The sequence below is a fragment of the Rhinolophus ferrumequinum genome, chromosome 4, assembly GCF_004115265.2.
Source record: "Rhinolophus ferrumequinum isolate MPI-CBG mRhiFer1 chromosome 4, mRhiFer1_v1.p, whole genome shotgun sequence".
NCBI lineage: Eukaryota > Metazoa > Chordata > Mammalia > Chiroptera > Rhinolophidae > Rhinolophus > Rhinolophus ferrumequinum.
This window is the reverse complement of record NC_046287.1, coordinates 1,156,046-1,175,210: the sequence shown is the minus strand read 5'-3', so window position 1 is coordinate 1,175,210 and position 19,165 is coordinate 1,156,046. Positions and strand designations below refer to the sequence as shown.

The window sequence follows — 19,165 nt, the reverse complement described above, 5'->3', positions numbered from 1 at the left end:
AGGCCAGAAAAAGACAAAGCAAGCACAACCAATTACTTTCTACTCCAACATAAAGAAAGCACAGGAAAGGAAGTGAACACAATAATTACTGGAAAAAGAGAAGAATCTGCCCAAATTGATGAATTATCCATGTTAAAAAAACCATTTCTTACATTAGGCTCTGGATTTTTTCCCCAGCGAATTATATAATTGCAGTCTGTAAGCAATACTTTATAATTCAGGATCATGTGTAAAAGTGACAATTGAAGTTTCTTCCTATACTTTAACAAGACACTGCTGGATACCAAGATCTTGTCTCCTTTCAGCACTCCAAGGTGCTTAACCCCGGACTGCACATGGCTGTCCTGGCTTATCAATCAATGCAATGGATTAAAACTCATGACATGGCCAGTCTCAGGTCACAAGTGTTACTAAGTCAGTGCTGCTGTGTACCCGGGGTCTGAAACCTTCTTAACTTATAAAGGTAGAAACATTCAAGAGAGACAGAAAGGAAGAGAGGGAAAAGGAGAAGGAAGGAGAGAGAAGGAGGGAGGAGGAGCAGGCAGTGATGGAGAGGGTAGTAAGAACCAGGAGGAGAGAATGAATAGCAGTAGAACGGAGGTTAGAACTTGTGGAAAACAGCAGAGATGAGCTTTCAGAACCAACCAGAAATGGCATGGGATGTAGGAGTACACTATATCTCAGGTGAGTGTGGCTTCTAGAGGGGACCTGAACTCTGTAGTGCAAAATAACAGGTCCCACTGAAATCCCAAACACGTGCAACAGAATTCCATTCACAAAACCTGAGCAAGTTTAACATAATATACTTCAAAGTGTTCAAAATACTCGTGCGATATTTAGATGATATTAAACAACTATCAAAATTACCCCTGAAAAGAATGAACATTTTGTTTTGTGTGGGAGACATCATTTTCAAGCTTGATGCAAATTCAACAGGGTATTACCAGTAATGCCAACTTTACACGAATTATTTATCGAAAGGTATAATTTTATTGACACCTTAAGGTCAGACCCAATGCAGTGGAGAACTACTATACCACAAATTGACTGACTGGAAATGCTCAATTCATGTTTAAAAGTTGATCAATGAGGGTTAAATATTGTACTAATAGAGAGCAGTGTAAGTGTATGTGTGATGAATGTCCGGCCCCACATGAGAATGTGTGGCGTGCATCGCTGTGGTAGCATCTGCGTACAAATCATAGCAGATGTCCAGCTATCTCCGTAGGAAACATGAGATTATTAATAGGATGCAATGTTTGCCACAGAGGTTCGTTTTGTCAGTTCCTTCCAAAGACAGGCTTTGCCTTTTTACAAAAGAAAAAGAAAATATACAAGTTTTTGAATGATGGCTTTTCAACAGAAATGGTGTCCAGCGAGAAGAATGGGTCTTCATTATATGTTGCATCATGACACACTCTCATCCCATGGTTTCAGGTAACTTAATGGTTGCAAAACATTTGCAGGATAAAGGAATAAATGAATGTAAGACAACTAAAGTATTGTTTTGTCATTTGTCCCCTGAGTGAGGCTGATGTAAACTGCTAAGGATTCTACTCAGTCTTGAAAATTGTCAGTATCGTATACCTAAAGTTCTCTAGTAAAGTTCTCGAACTAGAGAGAAAATGGAGGACTGGTCCCCATTCTCACATAATTTATTATCATCAGAAAAGTATGATAGTGTATGACCTATATATGTGAGGGAACTCAAGTAACTATAAAAAAAATACTAAAATTAAAAATAAGTTAATGATACTCTGGTTTCTCTTCAAATTGTATAAATCTTTCGCCTTTTACTAAAGATTTCCATGGAAAAATAAGTTAATGAAAGGAATGCCCTACGTTTAGAATATATAAATGTATACATTGTAGGTTTTACCTTAATGTATAGCATCTGGCCTCCTCCTCAAACTGGCTTTGAGTCTATGTTAGCACAGCTCTGACTTGGCTGTAGATGGGTTCCTTCTGTTTGGAAAAAGCTCACACCCTCCCCTCATACTCACACGCCCTCACCTACTAACTCGCTGCCTTAGGAAGTGCAGATACACACACACACATCACATCGTGACAGATCGGAGCCTTTCCCTTCCCAGAACACCAAGAGCATCCGTGTCCCATCACAGGGCTCCAGGCTCCAGGCAACCTGATGAGAACAGGTCCTTAAGGTACCACCTCACCAAGGTCGCCTTGTCCTGAGCAATGTGTCTATGGTTTAACTCTGTCCACGCTGTCAGCCGTCTTCACGCCGTGCAACACTGCTGTGCTCTGTGCCGTCAGCCATGTTGACGCCGTGCGTCACTGCTGTGCTCTGTGCCGTCAGCCATGTTGACGCCGTGCGTCACTGCTGTGCTCTGTGCCGTCAGCCATGTTGACGCCGTGCGTCACTGCTGTGCTCTGTGCCGTCAGCCATGTTGACGCCGTGCGTCCCTGCTGTGCTCTGTGCCGTCAGCCATGTTGACGCCGTGCGTCCCTGCTGTGCTCTGTGCCGTCAGCCATGTTGACGCCGTGCGTCTCTGCTGTGCTCTGTGCCGTCAGCCATGTTGACGCCGTGCGTCTCTGCTGTGCTCTGTGCCGTCAGCCATGTTGACGCCGTGCGTCACTGCTGTGCTCTGTGCCGTCAGCCATGTTGACGCCGTGCGTCACTGCTGTGCTCTGTGCCGTCAGCCATGTTGACGCCGTGCGTCACTGCTGTGCTCTGTGCCGTCAGCCATGTTGACGCCGTGCGTCTCTGCTGTGCTCTGTGCCGTCAGCCATGTTGACGCCTTGTGTCCCTGCTGTGCTCTGTGCCGTCAGCCATGTTGACGCCGTGCGTCTCTGCTGTGCTCTGTGCCGTCAGCCATGTTGACGCCGTGCGTCTCTGCTGTGCTCTGTGCCGTCAGCCATGTTGACGCCGTGCGTCACTGCTGTGCTCTGTGCCGTCAGCCATGTTGACGCCGTGCGTCTCTGCTGTGCTCTGTGCCGTCAGCCATGTTGACGCCGTGCGTCTCTGCTGTGCTCTGTGCCGTCAGCCATGTTGACGCCGTGCGTCACTGCTGTGCTCTGTGCCGTCAGCCATGTTGACGCCGTGCGTCACTGCTGTGCTCTGTGCCGTCAGCCATGTTGACGCCGTGCGTCACTGCTGTGCTCTGTGCCGTCAGCCATGTTGACGCCGTGCGTCTCTGCTGTGCTCTGTGCCGTCAGCCATGTTGACGCCTTGTGTCCCTGCTGTACTCTGTGCCGTCAGCCATGTTGACGCCGTGCGTCACTGCTGTGCTCTGTGCCGTCAGCCATGTTGACGCCGTGCGTCACTGCCGTGCTCTGTGCCGTCAGCCATGTTGACGCCGTGCGTCTCTGCTGTGCTCCTCGCCTCTCACACGTCTAGCACGAATGCCGACTTCGGGCATCCAGACATAGATTAACTTCAGCTCTGCTTTTCAAATAATAGCTGGTGTTTACCTTTCCAGCTCTGCCAGGAACACTATATGGAAGAGTAATGCGATTTTATGTTGAAAGATACCACAGAAGAGATTTGGTAAAATCTCTTAACTAATTCACTTACTGGCAATGAAATATCCTGACAAGCAAGGGTGTCAAAATATGACAACTGCTCACTTTGTGCTCGATATGCAGGGCCACCACTCTGAACCCAGAGCTTGCTTTTCCATAATTCAAGGTCACCGAGAGTTCTCTGCCTTTACAGAGCAGTATGGAGCAAGTCTTAGAACCACGGAATTTTATAACTGGAAAGGAATTAAATAAGTTTGTTCAAACCTGTCATTTTTAAAGAGGGTGAACCCTGAGGATAGAGCCAAAATATTTGCCCTCACTGGGACAGCGGGTGGAGAGGCCAGAGCTGTTATCTGCACCCTCTGAGTCCCAGAAGCTGTGACATGTGACAGATGCATCATTCTCCTGGTCCCCACAGGTGCTTTGACCCCTGGCCTTGCCCAGGCCCACAGCTGCCCCAAGGCCCTGGATTCCAAATCTGCCTTTCTCATTAACTAGCTGTGTAACCATGGTCTGGTCACATCCCTGTCCTAAGTCACACATTTTCTTGTTCCAAGAAAGAAATGGATGACCTAACTTCTAATCCCCCCAATGCATCATTTTATGATTTGATAAGCAATTCCACACTCAAACATTGGGATGCCTGAACTAAATATCTAAATGCAGATAAATAAATCCTCATATATTCTGAATACTCGGAAACACCTAATCTGTGACACGTGTTCCTAGAGGTACAGAGATTAAGCACACACAAAAATTCTCTGCTTTCAAAAAAGTATGTTCTTATAGAAAAACTCATAAGTGAAGCTTTCAAAACTATACAGTAAATGCTATAATGGCAATACACCCTTATTTTTAATGGAAATAACATTCTAATTATTCCCTAAAGCCTGATGCATCCTATTTTAGATAAGCCAAGATTGGTCATCAATAAAGACTATATCTATATCTATATCTATCTATCTATCTATCTATCTATCTATATGTGTGTGTGTGTGTGTGTATATGTATATATATACATATATACACACACATACATATATATATGCATATATGTCATAATATATGGGAAATACCTATAAATATGTATTTCATATTTTAAATATAACACTGCTTTTTCAATTACTTTCCTACTTAATGTCTATGATAGGAAATAACATATATGTATGCACACATGTGTATGTGTGTGTCTATACATGTGCTTGGTATGTACTGGTATTTGGAATGATAACTGTTCGAATTAGTTATACTTTAAACTTTATACCTCATTGATGAGCCTGAAATTGGGGAACGTCACCCTGGGCCCTAAGCACGGCAGTAACTGACTCATTATCTTCAATGAAAGGCCAATGCATGTGGCCATGACACTGAGTCATGTTTACTTTGGGTATTTTTTCTATTGGCATATGCTTCTATGAAAATCGGTGCACTTACCACTATAATGACACAATAGAATAACGGAATAATTAGGCCACTGTTCAGTCTAGTCTGTCCCAGCACACCTGGGCGTCATCCCACTTAAAGATGATTGCCATCATTTTAAATGAAGAGCATCACCTACATTCATTCATATTTCAAAAGGCAGTCTGTTTGTCTTTGGGTGCACAGGGCAAGAAAATTTGTTCCAGAAAGAGAGGAGGAGGCACAAACAAGATTTATGACCCATTTGGATCACAGTAAATATAAATTCCAACAGCACCATTCCCAACTGCCCCCAACTCGGCAGAGTTTCAGCAACAGCCGTGATGCCCATGCACAGAAGGGCTCAGCACAGACCATGGCTCGCTGGGACCCATTCGTTCGCTCCTCGCTGATGAGTGGAAGACAACACCCCACCGTCCATGCAGGTGAAGTGACATGCAGCTGAGGATCTTTATCCAGGGAATTGCATGGCATTAGGCAGATATTTCCAATAATAACAGATTTTCCCTTATTTACATTGTGAACAACATTAGAGTTGAAGATAGAAGTAATCATCCAATAATAAAAACCAGAGCCAGTGAAGGGTACAGATAACAGATCACAGAAATAACTTTGATCCTGTGTTGCCATCACAACCCTTAAAGAAGAGAGTGAGAGTCCAGGCACAAGGCGGGCGCTCCCACCAAGCCCTTCGGCTCCTGTCCTCTGACTTAATGAAAAGGCCAGTTCTTTGTTTGCCAGTAAGAACAAGAAAGTAGAAATAGAGGGTCAGATATAAGCATCTCCACAGTTCCAGAAGGGTAGAGATTCTAAATAAGCCCAAACAGAAAAAGAGTCTGTTCTTTAAACAGGGTGAAGTTCCTAATTACCTTCATCTTGCGTCAATAGCATCATATTACCTTGATGAAGGACATGGTGCTATAGCTCTACAACAAAGCCCAGACAAGAGGATCGCACTGGTGTCTTTGGAACTCACCTCGCTTCTACAACAGCTTTGAGATGTAAATTGAGGTTGTGTTATATCAAGAAAAATTTGAAGTCATTTGGAAGATTTGGCATGAAGATATGTAAATATCACTTCACGTGGTGTATATACCATAGCTTACTATGATATGTGTATGAAAAAGTCACTGGAGAAGATAAAATGGAACAAAAAATGCTCAATTCACATAAGAGAACAGGAGGGAAAACAAAGAGCAGTTGATAAACAGAAAACAGCTGCCGTGGTAATGGTAGGTTTAACCCACACATACCAATAATGACATTAAATGTCAAATATCTAAACTCACCAGTTTTTTAAAAAGATAGGGATTATAAGATTAGATGAGGAAGCCAAACCCAAGTCTATGCTATCTGCAGGAAACCCACTGAATCTAAAGCCATATGTAGGTTAGAAATTAAAAGGTAAGCAAACGCATACCATGCAAATACAACCCAAAAAAAGCTGGCATAGCTACATAAAGATCAAAACAAGGAACATCCACAGGAAAGGAGGGGCACGACCTAATTATAAGGGCACATCCTCCAACACAACAATGGTCCTAAATACTAATGTTCCCAACAGCAGAGTTTAAAATCCAGGAGTAAGAAAAGGAACTGAAAGGAAAAACTACAAGCAAAACAGTAAATTGTCTTTAACCTTTCCCTTATATAAACTGAAAGTGTTTTCATATGGTAATTATTTTATTATTTCACATATTCAGTAGTAAGAATAAAGTATGGGCTATTTGAAGCTTTCTGTCAATCATTCCCGGGGCACATGAATATTCGTCACAGGCTAAAGTTTGAGAGAAGAATTTGAAGAGTACTGTATTTCCGCATTGTGCATTTTTGCATTTTGTGTTGCACAACCAGATAACCAGATAGAAAACACTTTCAGTGATGTCACATGTAGGCAGTCCAGATATGACTGAGTTTCCAAGATTTATCTGTACTATACATCAGAGGATTCTTTCTGATAAGAGGAACAGACACTACAAATGTACAGTAGAGTCCTAGACTAGTCAAAATTCTGTTATGGAATTCATAATACCACTGGTGAGTGCCACTAATAATAGGAACATAATTTTGTTTTTCTGAAGTAAAAGACATTTAAGTCCATTTGCCTTGATGGAAATCTTCCCAGCATTATATGCATTTCACATTGTTCTTTGTTCCACATTGTGCCCTATTTTGTCTTAGCATGAATCCCCTCGGGCGTCCGGATGCCTCACTGCTGCCACACTGAAACCCGCCTGGTGTTTACAGCATGAGCCCCAGCCTCACTTATGACCTCCTTTCTGTCCAATCAAACTCATTTCTAGTGCAGAACTCATCTCATTTTTTCAAGTAGAGAAAACACATAACATAAAATTACCATCTTAACTATTTTTAAGTGTAGACTTCAGTAGTGTGAAGCATATTCCCATTGCTGTGAAACAGATATCCAGAAATTTTCATCTTGCAAATCTGGAACTGTTCCCATTCAATGATAACTCCCCCACCCCCAGCCCCCAGCAGCCTCCATTCTACTTCCTGTCTCAGTGAATCTGACTTCTCTAAGGACCTCATATAGGTGGGATCACACAGTTTGTCCTTCTGTAACTGGCTTATTTCACTCAGCGTGAAGTCCTCAAGGTTCATCCATGTTGTAGCATGTGTGAGGATTTCCTTCCTTTTTGAGTCTGAATAATGTTCTGATGAATGAATAGACCATGTTTGTTTGCCCATTTATCTGTAGATGGACACTTAGTTCTTGACAGCTGTGAATAATGCTGCTATGAACGTGAGTGTGTCACCTCCTTTTTAAAAGGGAACAATCTGATCATTTGGCTGACTTATAAACAAAGAGTGGTAATGTGCTATTCTTGGAACAATTCTTAATAAGAGGACAAGAATTAATTGATATGTACTTTCCTATTATTGGACTTTTCTTCCATGGTACAGATCAAAGTTTAAAAAAAAAAAATCAGAGCTCATGGGAACTAACTCGGGCAATTTGCTCCCTAGTAATTTTCTATTAGCTCTCCCTCCTAATGAGAACCCATGTGCTTTTCTGATGCATAACTCATGTAACACGTCAGTTATCACCTCACTGCAGACTTTCAGATGTTTTTAGCCACAAGCCACGCTTGTGTGTTCTCCCATAGCCTGCCCAGTGCCTGAGTCTAAATGTTCGCAACCCTCATTTTGTGTTCTGCCCAATCGCTTTGGTGACGGGAACCAATCCTGGTAAAACAGAAGTTCGTCCCTGCCCTGTACCTTAGTTCTGGAAACAGGCAGTGTCTCTAAAGTCAGAATCTAAGGAACTGGACCGGGCCCCATGCATGAAGCCAACACCAAAGCAAGCTTTTCCTCCCGTGCACTGCAGAGCTTACTAAGTCTCCTCTCTGTTTCCTGGCTTGAAATGCATTTTGTAGCCAAGAACAATCTGGCTCACAGCAGCAGGGACAGACTGTGGTGGCCACTGTCTCAGACTCCACATTCAGACATACCTGTATTTAAATCACCTCCTGAGCCCTATGGTGCTGGGCAAATGGCCTCAACTCTCTAACCTTCAGTTTTCTCATCTGAAAAATGCTGAAACTAGTAAGACCTAAATTGAATCATGTATGGACAGTGTTTAAAGCAGCATCTGACATCTGAGACCCTGATGTGAGCTCAGTGACAACAGCGGAAGTTGGAGAATACAGCTGCTATTACTACTGCGACATCCGGTGAGCTTCCCACCTGGCTGTGTCTGACTTCTGAGGTCCTGCTTCCCCATAGACTGACCTCACTCGAGAAAGACAAAGGGCCACCCCAGACCTATGGCCGCTGTCCTGAGGGCTTGTGTATTTTTGGTCACCGTGCCATGGCCCACGTTAGATGATGCTCCATCTCTGACTATAGACCCTTCTTCATATCCCGTGCAGAATGACGCTTCTCATGGCACTCCCGCTCCCACCCTGGTGTGAGGCTGTGTCACGACAGTAGCTTCCCGACAGTCTCTTCTAAACACGGCCCCACTGTGGTCATTTCAAAACTGGATCTAATCATGCAGCTCCTCCACTCAGAACCTTCCAGAAGCTTCCCACTTAACAGAGTATAAAGGACAGGCAAACCTCCCATCATCAGCCCGCCACCCATCAATCCCTGATGTCCTTGTCACCCTATTTCCTCTAGCTCCTTTGGCTTCAGCTGCACTGACTTCCTGAATGGCCTGGGATATACCAGCGAGCTCCCAACTCCCGGTCTTTGTGGTGAGTGGCCCTGTCGGGGGCATTTCTCCCCGGTGTCCTCAGGGAAGAGCCACTCACTGACTGGGCTGTGCTGCTGGGCACCTCATGGCACCTGACGCCACCCCATTTAAATGATGGCTTCCTGTGTTCCCTCCCTCACCTGCCTCAGATCCCCAGAGCTGGCTGTCACTTCTCTTGTTTTTGTAGCACATCAGCTCTAACACCCGTGTGACACCCATGTGTACTTTGGCAAACATGTACCGTCATTATCCACCCCACCAACATACATGTCCACGGTGGCAGCGTCTTTGTCAGGCTTATTTATGTACCTATCCCAAATTCTAGGACCGCTCCTCATCCAGGGAAGCATTCAGTAAATATTTTCCAGATGAGGGAATTAGTTAAATAAATGAACTTCCAAGCATGTATCCTTTTCCTTAGGATTCCTCCACAACCTTCCCAAACAAGGTTGTGACGTACTGTGGTGGTGAGGACACCAGGAACCCATGAAGGGACAGACAGCCAGGTGGCCCCACCACCTGCCTCAGCGCGGTTTTACATCTAGAGGAAACACCAGTCTGACACTTCACATACTCACTGCACACTCTTGCAAATTTGCAAAGAGGTGTTCCCTTCATAAATCACAGTGAGATTTTCAAAATAGTCTTTGCTGTCTCTCTTTCTGTGAGTGACATAGTTTGGCAGTTGCCCGAAGCACAATCTTTCTCTTTCCCTGAAAACTCTCTCTAAGACAAGGCATGCTTGTTGGGGCATTTTCTCTCCTTCTGTCACCTTTTCATGAATAATTCTTCAGTGTTTCCAATAAAATGCAGACACATCTGATTCAAATGATTGCAGTATTTCACTTTATTTTCTTTTTTATTCATCACCGGGATCAACATAGCAGCCCAGGAAATGAGTAAGCGAGGATAAATGGTTCCCAGAGAGATGTGAGGAAGGCCAACATGTTACATACTCTCTCTCTCTCTCTCTCTCTCTCAATCTCTCTCTCTCTCTCTCTCTCTCTCTCTCTCTCTCTCTCTCTCTCTCTCTCTCTCTCTCGTCCCCTCATTTTCTCTCCCCACTCTCTCCCCACCACACATACTCAATTTGAAGTCTCAGTTGAAGACTTGCTGTCTTCCCTGGATGTGTCCACTTCCCAATATACTTCAGTGAGGATGTATGAAAAACAAGATAAATATTTAATGCATTAGTGCATTGATTATCATCAAATACACAATCAACCAGTAGTGCTAGGAGCTATTAACTGATAAGCATTTGGGCTGGATGATCTTTGGTGTGGGGTCTAAGCCACACAAGGTGGGATGTAAAGACCAAGCAGGTTTTAGGTAGCATGTTTACAAAGGGAACTGTCTGGTCTGGCAGGTCTCACCGACAGGGGCCGTGTCTTACATGGCCGCACTCAGAAGCGAACATTGGGTTGTCAGCAGCGGCTCTGAGACATGTAGGTGGGGCGGTCAGGAGCAGGGCGGGAGGGTCCCAGGGACTTCACAGCAGGCCAGGGCCTCTGGCCAAAGAAGGAGTGAGAAGGTGTGTGCACCGGGCCTCGGGGCCCAGGAGGTCTGGCTCTGACGGGGACCTTTCCTTTCTGCTGCTTCGCCATCTGTTCAAGGTTGGGGGTGTGTCAGTGGCAGCCGGGCTTTACTGCCTGTGCGCTGCCCCAGTGGCAGAGCTCACCCATTTGTGTTTTATCACCTCCCATCCAAAGGAGGTATTTAGGCAGCGTTCTCAGCCAATGGTAGAGGGCGATGGGGTCTGCACACTGTAGAAAACCACACTGGGGTCGCTTGACAGCAGGCTGCTGCAGTCCTGCTTCTGGACGCTGTAACTCTCAAAGACAGTGGTCCCCTGTGAATGTGTCTCCTCGTCTGTAAACATGGGCTTCTTAGTCTCAGGCAAGACTCACACCTGACATAAAGCAACACATGTGGCCTTTCAAGTTCTCATCCACGCACTTCTCATTGTTGCCTATGTCTATGAGACGCTCAGTGTCAACTGGCCCTCTCTGCTTGGCCAGTGGTGCTCAGAAGTCGCCAATCGGTGTTCAAAAGAGGCCATTTCCCACTAGTTCTGTTCACTTTCAATTCATTCAAGCCCGTTAATTATGTCAGGAGCACAGCTCACTTTAAATCTGGGCATACAAAAGCCTCCATGCTTCTATCCCAGGCAGCCTTGTGATGGAGAGTTATTTGACAACATAGTTCCAGGTATAATATTGTAAATCTAAACACACACACACACACACACACACACATGCACGCACTTGCACACCTTTATGTTCAGAAACTTTTAACTTTATTTAGTTACAACTTATATACCATAAAATGTGTCCAATGTAAAGATACAATTAAATTTCAGTAAATTTAGAGCTCTGTAGAGGTAAGCAAAGCCCATTACTCCCAGGAGGCCCTTTTTCTCTTAGGTGCGGGGCACAAAGTAGTGGACAAAGCGTTCACCTGATGTCTTTGAATTTTGTTGCAGTTATTATTAGTAACTCAGCTCTCTGGTTTACACACTGTGATGGGTCGTGTAGGTGCCAGCTTGACTAGGCCACAGTACTGAGATTTCGGTCAAACACCAGTGGGGATGCTGCAATGGAGGTGTTTTCTCAGATACGACGAACACTTAAATCAGCAGACACTGAGAGGAGGGCCTCGTCCAAGCAGCGGAGGCCTTTGGGAGCAAAGAGTGAGGCCCAGAGGAGGAAGGAATTCTGTCTGCAGACCCAGGACTCAGCTCTGACAGGAAGTGCCAGCCGCCAGCCTGCCCTGTGGGTTTCAGACTTGCCAGCCCATAATCACATGAACCATGTTCTTAAAATAAATCTAGATAGATAGATAGATACATACATACATACATACATACATGGATGATAGATGATAGACAGATAGAACATATATATGTTTATATATTTATGTATATATGTATAGATAGATGAGTAGATAGATACATTTATACAAAGACAAATATAGACCAAGACTCTGATTAATAAAAATACCTAAAATGGCCTTTTTGTCTCTGACATAAGTATCACACTTTGGTCCTCTTTTGTATTGCATGGTTTGAATCTTTGAAGTTGGTATATTAAAATATTATTTTCACCAAACCTGCAGGAATTCAACTGTTCAATAGTAGGCAGCCAAGACAACATATATTTAGGATAATTTTTTCTCTTTTAGATAGTGGAAATAAGAAAGTAACAGTGGCAAATGGAGGTTGTGTAGGCAGTTTAATTTTTCATCATTCACAAAGTTATTCTATTTTCTGTTTTTTTAGTTTCCATAACATTTATTTTACTAATTTTTTTTTAAAAATTTTATTTTTCTTTTCTTTTTTTTTAAATTAAAGTTTATTGGGGTGACAACTGTTAGTAAAGTTACGTAGCTTTCAGGTGTACAATTCTGTAATACATCATCTATAAATCCCATTGTGTGTTCATCACCCAGAATGAACCCAGAGTCAGTTCTCTTTCCATCACCACGTATTAGACCTATTTACCCTCTTCTAGAGCCCCCTACCCCTCTCAGGTAACCCCTAAACTATTGTCTATGTCTATGAGTTTTTGTTCCTTCATTTGTCTTGTTCTTTTGTTTTCAGTTTTATATACCACATATCAGTGAAATCATATGGTTCTCTGCTCTTTCTGTCTGACTTATTTTGCTTAGCATTATAATCTCAAGATCCAACCATGTTGTCACAAATGGTATTATTTCATCTTTTCTTACCAACAAATAGTATTCCATTGTGTATATATACCACAACTTCTTTATCCATTCATCTATCGTAGGACATTTTGGTTGTTTCCATGTCTTGGCCACAGTAAATAAAGCTGCAATGAACATTGGATCACAACTGTCTTTATGGATAAATGGTTTCAGATTTTTTGGGTAGATACCCAGGAGAGGGATTTCTGGGTCATATGATAATTCTATTCGTAATTTTTTGAGGAAACTTCACACTGCCTTCCATAATGGCTGCACCAGTCTGCATTCCCACCAAAAGTGTATGAGGGTTCCTTTTTCTCCACAGTCTCTCCAACACTTGTTACTATTTGTCTTGTTGATGATAGCCATTCTGACTGGGGAGAGGTGATATCTCATTGTGGTTTTTATTTGCATTTCTCTGATTAGTGATGTTGAGCATTTTTTCATATGTCTGATGAATACAGATGCAAAAATCCTAAACAAAATTCTAGCAAATCATATGCAACCATGCATTAAAAAGATTATTCGAATGACCAAGTGGGATTTATCCCAGGGGCACAAGGATGGTTCAATATACACAAATCCATCAATGTGATACATCACATAAACAAAATAAAGGACAAAAATCATATTATATCAATTGATGCAGAAAAAGCATTTGACAAGATACAACATCCATTTATGATTAAAACACCTAATAAAATAGATATAGAAGGAAAATACCTTAATGTAATAAAGGCCATATATGACAAACCCTCAGCTAATATCATACTTAACGGTGAAAAACTGAAGCCTTTTGCTCTACATTCAGGAGCATGACAGGACTGTCCCCTATCACCTCTGCTTTTCAACATAGTGTTGGAAGTCCTCGCCAGAACAATCAGGCAAGAGAAAGAAATAAAAGGCATCCAAATTGGGAATGAAGAAGTTAAATTGTCACTCTTTGCAGATGTCATGATGCTATATATAGAAAACCCTAATGACTCCACCAAAAAGCTATTAGAAACAATAAACGAATACAGTAAAGTTGCCAGCTACAAAATCAACACACAAAAATCCATTGCATTCCTATATACTAACAATGAAATCTCAGAAAAAGAAATAAAACAAAAAATTCCTTTTGTAATTGCAACAAAAAGAATAAAATACCTAGGAATATACTTAACCAAGGATGTGAAAGACCTATATGCTGAAAACTATATGCTGAAGATATTTTTAAAAGAAATTGAAGAAGATACAAAGAAATGGAAAGACATTCTGTGCTCATGGATTGGAAGAATCAACATAGTTAAAATGGCCGTATTACCCAAAGCAATATACAGATTTAATGCAATCCCCATCAAAATCCCAATGACATTTTTTAAAGAAATAGAACAAAAAATCATCAGATTTGTATGGAACCACAAAAGATCTCGAATAGCCAAAGCAATCCTAACAAAAAAGAACAAGGCTGGAGGTATCATACTCCCTGACGTTAGTTTGTACTACAGGGCAACAATAACCAAAACAGCATGGTATTGGCAAAAAAACAGACACAGAGACCAATGGAATAGAATTGAGAACCCAGAAATAAACCCACATAAATATGGACAGATAATTTTTTGACAAAGATGCAAAAAACATACAATGGAGAAAAGACAGCCTCTTCAATAAATGGTGCTGGCAGAATTGGATAGCCACGTGCAAAAGAACGAAACTGGACTGCTATCTGTCACCACGTACCAAACTTAATTCAAAATGGATCAAAGACCTGGACATAAGTCCTGACACAATAAACTGCATAGAAGAAAACATAGGTACTAAACTTATGGACCTTGGGTTCAAAGAGCATTTTATGAATTTGACTCCAAAGACAAGGGAAGTAAAAGCTAAAATAAATGAATGGGACTATATCAAACTTAAAAGCTTCTGCACAGCAAAAGAAACAATCAACAAAATAAGACAACTAACTGAATGGGAGAAGATTTTTGCAAACAGCGCCTCTCGTAAGGGGTTAACATCAAAAATATACAAGGAACTCATGCAACTCAACAACAACAACAACAACAAAAACCCAATTGAAAAATGGGCAGAGGACCTGAAGAGGCATTTCTCCAAAGAGGACATACAAATGGCAATTTTTTTCATTTTTCAATTACAGTTGACATACATTGTATTAGTTTCAGGTATACAGCATAGTGGTTAGACATTTATATAACTTATGGAATGATCTCCCTGATAAGTCTAGTACCCCCTAACACCATACATAGCTTTTACGACATTACTGACTATATTCCCTGTGCTGTACTTTACATCCCTGTGACTATTTTTGTAACTGGCAATTTGTACTTCTTAATGCCTTCACCCTTCTCACCGAGCCCCAAACCCCCAGTGGCAGTATGGTAGCCAATGAGGTTTATCATTCTATTTTCTTAGAAAATACAAGAAGATAAAAACATCTCTCCTTTTAGAGAATTTGCCATAACTTTGCACCTTTACTTGTGCTCAAAAAAAAAAAAAAAAAAAACGGTATATTGTAAAAAGCGACACCTTAGATTCTATGGATTCTGTTAACTTAGCAATAACTCATTATCAATTATATTCACTTTTTAAAGGATGATGTAGTCAAATCCGAATGCTTTTTGGAACAACTAGGTTGGTAAATGTGATAAATTGTTCACAACTGTGTATCAAATAACTCAGAACTGTGGATGGATTCTTCCTACGAGAGGAATTATTCAAGACCCTTTCATGCTCCTTCAATCTTTGTTAGAACAGTGAGGCTCTGAGGCCGACCCCCGTTAGTGCTGGCGCAGGGTCCTTCTGGGGTCCCTGTGATTTCTGGAGGTCTTTTCTCCTTCAGGACGTTTGGTCACTTGTGCGATCTCACTGAGCCTTGGTGTGTCTTATTGCCTCTGGAACCTGAAATTGAAAAGATAAGAATCGCCTGAGCTGCAGGAAAATCTCTCATGGTAATAAAAATAGACTTAACACCAAATTTTATTAAAGCTGCTTGAAAGAACGGGCTCAAATAAAAACCAGTTTTTATATTTAAATTTCAGCAAGAAGAAGCACTGACTTTGTCTAAGGGGCAGATATAGGTCTATATTCTCAGGACATTACAAGAGTCACTAGTGTGTAGGGGCAAGGTTAATACTGAGATATGATATATAAAAAATTCAATTTGGAAAAGCTCCTCCATTATCTGATTTCTTTAAAATTCCTGAAGAAAAATGATAAATTCCTATGAATTTCTTATTCTAATAATTAGCAAATGTCACCCCAATCGTTATTTCTGACAATGTTCCCGGGACCTATAACTAATCCAGAATTATTCAGTAATTGGCCTTTCTCTTTCTTGGGTCATTCCATTTAATTAAAGATATCAAATACAGCACTAAATGCCCCTGTAAAGAACAGGACAGATAGTAGTTAAAGGATTAAAGTGTTCCACTTTCTCTCAGATCTGTAGAAAGTAGACTAAACTCTAATTGGGGGAAGTTTTAACTTTCTTAAAGAAAAAAGAACCATTTAATGAGATAAGTGAATAAAGGGGGAAGTTGATAGTAGGAATTCTGTTTCCTTGTAATTTTTTAAATTGTGCTGTGCTGGTTTTATGACTATTGGTTAATCTTGCTCCTTTAAATACTACCAATTTTTAATATAATGATAAATTATGACATAGTTGAGTAGAACTGTATGGAGTTTACAAGTTTTTTTCTTTGATGTACAAGGTACTTACAAGTATTTGTAAATATGAATTTTCATTGACTCTTTGATACAAGAGTGCCAATTGGTTAACTTGTATTTTAGTGTTAAAGGCGTCTTGGATGACATGTACTCTAAGACCCATATTTATGGACAGAAACCCTGAGTGGACAGGACATTCTGAGTGGCCAGCCTGGATTTTTAAGTGACAGCCAAGACCCAGGTCTGTTAGGGCCGTATTCCCAGCGTCTCTGCCGGCTCACTGGATAGACTGGGTTTTATCTTACTAGGTTCAAGCACTGCTGATTTTTAAAAATTCCAAACTTCTTTTTTTTTTGCAATATGCAGAATTAAATGGTACATCATTCTAGCTAAACACACACACACACACACACACACACACACAGACGCACAGTATTATTTCTTCAATTTATCTAGGATAAGTACCTTAAATAACAGATTCCCACACAGACGTCACATTCAATTATTTATCAATTATAACAAAAGGAATGTCGGTTTTAAAACTGAAATTACACCGGTGAGGAAATAATTTCTAGAGCCTAAACCCGTGGACAATATCCATTGATTTCCCCACAGTAGGCACTCAGAGTGAACCTGCCAACCTCGAGTATGTGTCTCAGACGGGCTGCGAAGTGGTTTCTGGATCATGTGGCCTCATATTACACATTCTCAGCTCTTTCTGGCTCCATCACATCAGGTGCAATTTCTGACTTGCATTCCTCATTTGTCAAGTCACTGCTGAGACAAAAAAAGAAGCTGAGAAAACGAAATGTCTGTGAAATGCTACAATTTAGTGTGCTGTGTAATTGCTCGATGATAACATTAAAAATGGTTTTCTGTTCAGTATAGATGAACTCCAACGTCAATGGGCTGCATTACTGGCTTTTCGTGATTTATACTGGGTAATATTCTAGCTCATTCCATGATTGAATTTCTATTATTTTGCTAAGCACCAGTGTTCTGTGCACAGCTCTGTGTACTCACTGCAGCCTGCGGAGGGGGCCTGGGTGAGCTAGCTGCATGCAAACTGGACAGAAGCCAGCTTGTCGCCTTGGTCCTATCAGCCTGGAGACCGCACATGGCCTTGGTGCTAGCTGCTCAGAAGGAAGGGTTCAGAGAGCAGCAGATGGCCTGTGGCTGGTGGAGAAGACACCTTTCACCTGCCTTTGAGCTGAAACAGAGAGACTGCTTTAAAGCCAAGTGTTTCATAACCTGGAGAAGTTAATGCTTGTTCTCCTGGTTTAGAAGGAGTTTGCAAAACACAACTTGGTAACCACATCCTTAAAATTGTGCATCAGTGTAACATTGCAAATTCATTAGAAAACTTGTGAAGTAGGTACAGTTACTGGACTAAATTTCTTCAGAAAATATAAACCTAATCACAAACATCATGGAATCTTTTTCAAGTCTCCCACCTGTCTTCAGAAACAGGTCCTCCCCTTCCCCATGAGAACGCCTGGAATTGGGAAGCGAAGGAAATTCACCTAAGATGGACCTGACCCAAATGGCAGGGTGTGCTCATTCCTCCAATGGGTTTCTTTACTTTTGTGTCTTCAGAATGAGTAAATGAGGAGAGTGTGCCTGGGAGAGTGGCCTGAAACTGTGCAGCACAGAAACCTTGCACATACGATTAATCGTAAAATGAGTTATGCAGCACACAACACTGCCCAGGGCTAGCCTTCCGGACGTCGTGCACGCCCATTGATGGTCACCTGCCCTTGCTCACCCCGGTTTCCCATGGGAAGTGACACTTGTCTGTAAGGACTAGGTGACCACACATCCTGGTTCGTCTGGGACGGTTTCAGTTTATGGATAGTGTCCCAGGGTTCTGTCCAATTCATCACGTTGGAAATCTCCAAAAGGCCCCGACATGCTGTGTTCACCTGTCCCACCACGTTTGCAGGCACTGCTAAGCGGAGCAGAGCCTGGGCGCTGCTGGGAAGCCTCGCCTGTGGCTTTAAGAGAAGGACTGAAACTTGTTCACACTCAGTCTGAGCTCAGCATTCAGGAGAATTCTCACCCAAAGAACAAAGTTTGTCGTTGCATGAAGGGTGTCACTTACGGCACACCCATGAAATCCTGTCCCTGCGTGCCTCTCTCACTGAGGTTGGCAGTTATGACCCATCCATCTGTCCCTTCCTGCCAGGCAGTCCCTCCCAGGGCACCTCTCGTAATTCGGGTCAGTGGACACTTAGGAGACTTCTGAAGTGTCTTGCTGGTGCTGGGACTGCAGACACCAAATTCAGGGGTCCCTGTTCTCAGAGCCCAGCGACACACATATACGGTACAAATACAAACCGCTAACAACTTGGAGCATTTGAAAATACAACTCACCTTCCTGGATTCAAACCACGGAGATCCTGAGGAGTCACGTCTGTTTTCAAGCCGAGCACTTTCCATCTCTCACAAGCATCACGCTGGGGCTGATGGCACCAGGACCAGTGGGCCCCACCCCCCCGCGCTGGGTGGTGGAGGGTGAGCAGAGTCCTGGGCTATGACGGGTGGCAAAGTGCCTGTGACCCTAAGACTTCACGCACAGGTCCCGTCCCCTCCCTCTCCTGTGCAAGGGCAGTGGATTTAGTGAAGGCAAACAGAGCAGTGGTGACCAGCAGGCAGAGGTGGAGG

The 19,165-nt window shown here is 42.5% G+C and overlaps 1 non-coding gene across 1 annotated transcript; it reads left to right on the top strand.

Moving 5' to 3' along the window:
* Positions 1-1,752: 1,752 nt before the first annotated feature.
* Positions 1,753-1,867, top strand: LOC117021833 (U5 spliceosomal RNA). The gene has a single exon (XR_004422921.1). It is a non-coding gene; the product is annotated as a U5 spliceosomal RNA (small nuclear RNA).
* The last annotated feature ends 17,298 nt before the right edge of the window (positions 1,868-19,165 follow it).